This window comes from Aptenodytes forsteri, unplaced genomic scaffold (assembly GCF_000699145.1).
Source record: "Aptenodytes forsteri isolate BGI_AS27 unplaced genomic scaffold, ASM69914v1 Scaffold284, whole genome shotgun sequence".
In the NCBI taxonomy this organism is placed as follows: Eukaryota; Metazoa; Chordata; class Aves; order Sphenisciformes; family Spheniscidae; genus Aptenodytes; species Aptenodytes forsteri.
In genome coordinates this window covers 2193051-2200634 of record NW_008794445.1, presented here as the reverse complement: position 1 = coordinate 2200634, position 7584 = coordinate 2193051, and positions in this window count along the sequence as shown.

Here is a 7584-nt window from a genome sequence, read left to right as displayed (position 1 = left end):
GTGGAGTGGCTCAGCCCGCCGAGGGGGACGCGGCGGGGATGGGATGCAGCCCTCATGCCAAGTGGGAAACACTGTGACCTTCGTGCAACCCCGCCAAGCTGCCCCCTCTTCCTCGCTCGCTCACGCGCTTTCTCTAATGCACGTTCGTGAAAGGGGCCCTGACGTGCGCCCGTGTTGGGACATTTCTTTTGTAAAGTTGATCGTGGACAATAAACTTGATGTTTTCTGTTCGAGCCTCCCGTGGGGCATGAAGTCGCTGCGGGGACGGAGGGGACCAGCCAGCCCAAGCCGAGGTGTCCTTCCTCAGGATGCTCAGGGTGGCATCCCTTGAGGGAGATGGCCGGCCCGCAGCTGCGTAGCTGGCATTACAGAAATATCATCGCAAGGGTCTGGGTATCATTGCCCCGGGGGCGGGGTGGGTGTTGTCACAGTTTGGGCACCCCTCATCTATCCCATCGTGGAGCAGCATGGGGTACAGGCTGCTGCGGGGGGCTAGGGGGAAACACCTCTCTGTGAAAGAGGGACCCCTATCTCCACGACAGGGAAGCAGAAACCAGTGGGAAATCAAGGCCTCCAGATCAGACCGTGATGGCAAGGAGCTCATGTGGGGTATAAATCTAATTAAGTACTATAATGAGTTTCTGACCTAGCTAGGCATGAGCTGGTTCACCCTTGGCGTGGCTCTTGGAGCTGCCTATTCTAGAGCAACCCACGGCCGGGTCTACACGATGCTCTTGCCCCTCAGTGGGTCCTGTCCCTCCTAGGAAAGGCACAACCTCACCCATATTTGGGGAAACCAGAGCATAAAGGCAGAGGACCCAGTTTTCCCCAGGGCCCTGCCTTTGCTGGCGTGCCGGTGGGGTCTCCTCGCTGCCACGGCTCCCACTGCTCCTTCTGGAGGGTGTTTAATGCCATAAAACAAGCTCTGGAGCTCTCACCTTCAGCACATCTCCTCAAAGTTGAGGGTTTTTTTGAAGGAAAAAAATAACTCTGAGTACGTACTTCAGCTGGAGCATACGCTCAAGGGCTTTGCTAAGCTGGAGGCTCACCCCCACACCACTAACGGGAGAGGGTTCAACAGGTGACCTCTGCTTGTGCACCCAAATAACAGTAGCATAATTAGGAAGGACAGCACCTTTTGGAGGAGGAAATGTCCAAAACCATTGCTGGGGTCACAAACTTAGGAGGAGGTGAAGTAAGGGTGGACTGGTCCTGAAGACCCTCCTATTAAAACTGCAGGAGCCCCATGAGAGGGCTTTTGGGGCTGCCGGCCAAGGCAGAAGACCTGCAGAAGGATGAACAAGGATGGAAACAGCCTGGCCGCTGGTGTAGGGTATTGGCATAAAACCTGTTCCTCCGGAGCCCAGAAACCCAGCCCACGTCGAAATCTGTGTGAACCACCCCTCGGAAAAGCAGAAACAAAGGAACAGCAGGAGATGCTCGGGCAGGGATTGCCCTCCGCCCCCTCGCCAGACTATGCTGGCGCAATCCCAACCCCAGCCGTGTCCCCAGGACGTGTGGATCTGTCACTTCTGGGACAGGAGAAAGGGGGGAGCCCAGCAGCACAGCTTCTGCAGGGTCACCTCCTCTCCCCCCCAGAGGGTCACAGCCAGGTGGGCAGACCAGGGGGACAGGAAGAATTGATATAATTTATCCAGAAATTTTAAAAGCTTACGGCAAATGCCTCTGTATAAGGCTCTTCAGGAACTGAAGGCATTACGGAGAGACTAGAAACCAGTTAGGAGACAGAAAATCAAGAGTAGGAATAAATATTTGATTTCCATCCTGCCCTGATTACGGAGAGACTAGAAACCAGTTAGGAGACAGAAAATCGGAATAAGGAATAAATATTTGATTTCCATCCTGCCCTGACTCTCTGCGGCGGCTGGGCTGCCTCTCACCCATCTGGGGAGGAGAGCAAGAAGGGACCATTTATTTTTGGTAAGCCTTGCAAGAGCAGAGCTGCAAACCCTCCCCTGACTCTCTGCGGGAAGTGGCGGCTGCCTCTCGCCCATCTGGGGAGGAGAGCAAGAAGGGACCATTTATTTTTGGTAAGCCAAGCCTTGCAAGAGCTGCAAACCTGCGACAGGGCTTAAAAGGTGGAGGAGACAACAAATCAATGGCGTTGCTGGCTGGAAGGAGTAATTACAATGACTTACACATATTGCTTGCTTCTAAATTAACCAGGAGCACTCAGGAGAAGACCCATGTCTCTCTAAGGGCGGCCAGTTGGAAAACAACGTGTCATGCACAGAAGAGGCAAGGAACAAAGTCACGCTTGGGGGGGGTTAAAGAAGGAAGTTTTTAACAATGGCGCAGAGAAGGTTTTGAGGTGGGGGTAGGCGCACTCAGCTGGGATGCTGTGTTGTGTCTGGATAACTAAGATGGGGTGGGGGGGAAAGAGGGAAAGAGCTGAAGGCAACCCAAGATGTGGGCAGAGCAGAGGCAGGGGCACCAGGCTATGGTGGGGGCTGGCGGAAGAGGAGATGGTGGGGCAGACAGACAGATGTGATGGATACCGCCTGCGCACTCTCCTTGATCCCCCCCTTCAAGGGGCTGTTAACACGCTTCGAGGGGAGGAAGGGGACTGCCATTTCCCTTCCTAATCTGCGGGACTTGCTGCTGCAGGTCTTCCCATGGGCTGAGGGGACTCAAACGCCCCCCACCGAAAAGGGCTTCGTCCTGCAGTGAACAAGAAGACCAGGTCAAATATGGCAACGGAAAACCTTCAGGCCTGATGGCTGTCAATTATTGTGTTTGGGAAGAAAATGCTGCAATTCCTGAACCCCTCCAGCCCCTGCCCAGCTTTCCGGAGGGCACTGCCAGCGGTGCAGGCTCTGCCTCCCTGGGGACACGGGCAGCCCCTGGGACCCCTGCCTCAGGGTGGGCTTCGGAGAGCTCCTGTGCTCCCTGACACCTGCAGCCTCAGTTTTGGGCTCACAGGTCGTGGCTCCCTGTGGTGTGTCAACCTTCCAGTCCCCTCAAACCAGGTCAAGCCAGCCCGTACTCTGTCCCCGGGAGGTGACACTTCCGAAGCCCCCATTGCTCACACTGCCCTAGCACTGGGAGGCTGCCTTAATTGCCTTCCTGCGCCTCTCCGTCCTGCCGGGAGCCTCCTCCGCTCCCTCCCCAGGAAGGCTCATTAAGACTCATGCACAGCTCACACAGGGAAGTTGCCGTGCTTCCAGAGCATCTGGAATGGCCCCCGCGCGGCTGCTGGTGCTGCGGCAGCAGCCGTTACTAGAGGTAGTAGCTACGGGATGACGCGTGGGGCACTGCCTTGCCCAGCAGACCAGGGGATCCGGCTGTCCCAAAGCGGGTTGCTCCCTCCTCCAGAGCACGTGGCCAGGCTGCTTTCGGCTGCCACCCGTTCCCGCACACCAACATCCCCATCTCTGCCTTCCCTCAGCTCAACGCAACATGGTGAGGCTCTGATCCCAGTGAAATGTGGCTTCAGCATCCCCACAGGGCCTCCCGAGAGCTCCTCCTGCCTCCAGAGAGCTGCGACCACCTTACCCACCCCGGGGCAGCTGCAGAGCAGACCTCGGTGTGTCCCAAGTCCCCAGCCTGGGCCCTCTGGTACTACCCAAGGCGGTGTGGAGCAGCGCCCAGCCCCTGGGCTGCGGCCGACAGGCAGGACAGCAATCTCTAGCCCTCTGCTTTATGGCAGAGAGGAGACTGGGCACGGCAGGGCCTGTGCCCACAGGGACAATGGGGAGGTCCCAAAACCTGGCCAGAAGCAGCCAAGAAAAGAAAGAGTCTGTGGGTGCCCTCCGCCTGATGAAGAGTCAGCCTGCCGTCCGGTCTCCTCCTACTGTCAACGATGGAGATGGCTAAAAGAAAGCAGGGGGCAGGATATATATTATATATACATGTATTTTGCAGTCGGTGGTTACATTTCTGCTTCTCAGCTAAGGAGTACAACACAATCTAATGTTGGGCAGCAAACAGCACTTCTTTGTTTTAATGCATTTCGCTGTGGCTGCCAAAGGCAAAGGGCTGAAAGAGTTTCCATCTGTGATTAGTGGCGAATAAGAAAGGACCAGCCAGAGCAGAGCAATGATTACAGTTCCTTACAGATCCAGAGGGGCAAATCGGACCCTTGCTCTGGACCTGCCTTCACCTACAGACAGGCACCTGGTCACTCAGTATGGAAACTAAAGACCAGCTGATGTGAAGCCAGCCATCTATGTGCCTTTTGCGCTAGCAACTAAGGGACCAGTACGGGTTAGCTGTGTTGGCCCAACAAGGCTTTGACTGGCTTGCGGTGCTGTAGAGAGGCAGCTCGCGGAAACCCTGCACTTGAGGGTCCAGAAACTAACTGCCCGCATTTTGCTAAGCCGCAGCAGATGGAGACAGGCCAGTGGGATGCTCTCCTTCCTCAGGGGGCATTTCTACCTTGCAGCCCCGCTATATCACCCACCACAATCACAAAAAACATGGCGTTCCTATCTTTGGGCCCTCTGCAGTTTTGGGTTTGGCCATTTTTCCTTAGCTTTTCACCTATGAGCCGCTGATGAATAATCCTTACAACCAGTCCCAGCATTGCCCTGAGGCAAACACTCCCTGGGGACACATTGATCAAAAACAAAGAACATTTAATTGAACCCAGAATCACATACGCATGTGCGTGTCGTCCCCCCCCCCCCAAACAGAGGCATAGGCACACAAACACACCAGCTCGCACTGACTTGCTGCTTAGTAGCAAAAGTGGGTGAACTGCATAGGGATTAAAGCATTAAAAAAAAACCACAGCAAGAATACGATGCTTGAAAGCGCCGTGTCCCTGGAGAGATTAGAGTAGCTGCCTGGAGATAAAGTAACGATGATGGAAAGATCTTCTTCCTCGCAGAGGTTCTGTTCCTAATTATCTCCCCTGCAAAAAAAAGAAGGATGATCGCCCAGCTTTTATCTGTGTCTTGACAATTTTAGCATTGCGCCTGCCTCGTTGCAAGAGGCCGATGCTTGCTGAAAGGAGGAAGGAGAAGGAATCGGCGCAGGAGGTAGGAGATGTAGAATGAGGGGGACAGGAGGCAGCGCTTCATTTCTGTCACCACCGGCAGCGAAGGCAAAGGGAAAGACGAATGCTTACTGCAGCGTTGTCTTTCCGTGCCCGGAGACGGCTCCGCTGCCTCCACCACTGCTTTGTCAGGCAAACAACAACCAGGAGGTCTGATTCACTGTTACACCAGCAAGAGAGACAACAAGATGTCCTCCCTATGGTTATAGGGCAGAGGGGGCTTGGAGATTATGGTAAGGGAAGAGGACTTCTTCACAAGCTGGCAGGGGCAGGAGAGTGCCCAGCTTGTTCCTCCCCCACTCTTGTCCTTCTCAGACAGCTAGAAAGCAATTATTCTTTCAGCAGACAGCCTGCGATGAGGACGTTTCAAACATACACCAGCCAGAAGACGACACGGAAGATCTGGCCCACGAGCCACCCCGCAAGACAAGGATGGGCCCTGATGGAAACCCCGGCATCACACCCAGCAGCTGGGGCTTTGCACGGGAGAAGTCCTTCCCCTCGGTATTACCCTGGAGCCTGCTGCTTCTCCACCTGCATTAATTTCAGACTAATACAATCCTAGATCCCCAGGAAACTGTTTAAGCCCTGGTTTAGAGGCAATCAGTGTTTGGCTAGCAGGATGCAGAGACAACACAGGTTTCCTAGAGAGCTGAGAGGCAAGGAAAACCTCAAAGCAAACAGACATTACAAATATAAAGGCCATGGAGGGTGGGAGGGGGATGATGAGCTCAGTAGGGATGGGGGTTAGTGTTGTAGGAGCTGCTTGCAAACTCATGACCCATCCTCACCCTCACGGCATTGTTTTCTCCTTCTTTCCAGTTGCATCAACATGCAAATGTGAGCGGTTGCCTCTCCCATAGAAAGAAAACACATAAAACCCCTTAATTTCCCCAAACTGCTCCAATATTTATCCTTGCTGTTTAAATTGCTGGCGGATGAAGCTGCTAAGCCACTATCCATTGTATTTGAGAAGTCGTGGCAGTCCGGTGAAGTTCCCACTGACTGGAAAAGGGGAAACATAACCCCCATTTTGAAAAAGGGAAAAAAAGGAAGACCCAGGGAACTACAGGCCGGTCAGTCTCACCTCTGTGCCTGGGAAGATCATGGAACAGATCCTCCTGGAAGCTATGCTAAGGCACATGGAGGACAGGGAGGTGATTCAAGATGGCCAGCATGGCTTCACCAAGGGCAAGTCCTGCCTGACTAACCTAGGGGCCTTCTATGATGGAGTGACTACATCAGTGGACACGGGAAGGGCTATGGATGTCATCTATCTGGACCTCTGTAAGGCCTTTGGCACGGTCCCCCACAACATCCTTCTCTCTACACTGGAGAGGTATGGATTTGATGGGTGGACTGTCCGCTGGGTGAGGAATTGGTTAGATGGTCACATCCAGAGGGTAGTGGTCAACGGCTCAATGTCCAGATGGAGACTGGTGACGAGTGGCGTCCTGCAGGGGTCTGTATTGGGACCGGCACTGTTTAATATCTTCATCAATGACACAGACAGTGGGATCGAGTGCACCCTCAGCAAGTTTGCAGATGACACCAAGCTGAGTGGTGCGGTCGACACACCAGAGGGACGGGATGCCATCCAGAGGGACCTGGACGCCATCCAGAGGGACCTGGACAAGCTCAAGAAGTGGGCCTGTGTGAACCTCATGAGGTTTAACAAGGCCAAGTGCAAGGTCCTGCACCTGGGTCGGGGCAACCCCCAGTATCAATACAGGCTGGGGGATGAAGGGATTGAGAGCAGCCCTGCCGAGAAGGACTTGGGGGTACTGGTGGACGAAAAGCTGGACATGAGCCAGCAATGTGTGCTCACAGCCCAGAAGGCCAATCGTATCCTGGGCTGCATCAAAAGCAGTGCGGCCAGCAGGTCGAGGGAGGTGATTCTGCCCCTCTGCTCTGCTGAGACCCCACCTGGAGGACTGCATCCAGCTCTGGAGCCCTCAGCATAAGAAAGACATGGACCTGTTGGAGCGGGTCCAGAAGAGGGCCACAAAAATGATCAGAGGGATGGAACACCTCTCCTATGAAGAAAGGCTGAGAGGGCTGGGGTTGTTCAGCCTGGAGAAGAGAAGGCTTTGGGGAGACCTTATTGCAGCCTATCAGTACTTAAAGGGGGCTTATAAAAAAGATGGCGGCAGACTTTTTAGCAGGGCCTGATGTGACAGGGCAAGAGGGAATGGCTTTAAACTAAAGGGGGGTAGATACAGACTAGATATAAGGAAGAAATTTTTTATGCTGAGGGTGGTGAAACACTGGCACAGGTTGCCCAGAGAGGTGGTGGATGCCCCATCCCTGGAAACATTCCAGGTCAGGTTGGACGGGGCTCTGAGCAACCTGATCTAGTTGAAGATGTCCCTGCCCACAGCAGGGGGGTTGGACTAGGTGACCTTTAGAGGTCCCTTCCAACCCAAACCATTCTGTGATTCTATGAAATCAAAAGGTAGAACTAGGCCCCAAAAGGGTTTTAAGTCAATATTTAGTCTCCAGATACAAGGTGGTTCGGCTCTGGGTGCAGCTCAGAGCCTGTCGCTGCAGCCTGCCCAGCCGAC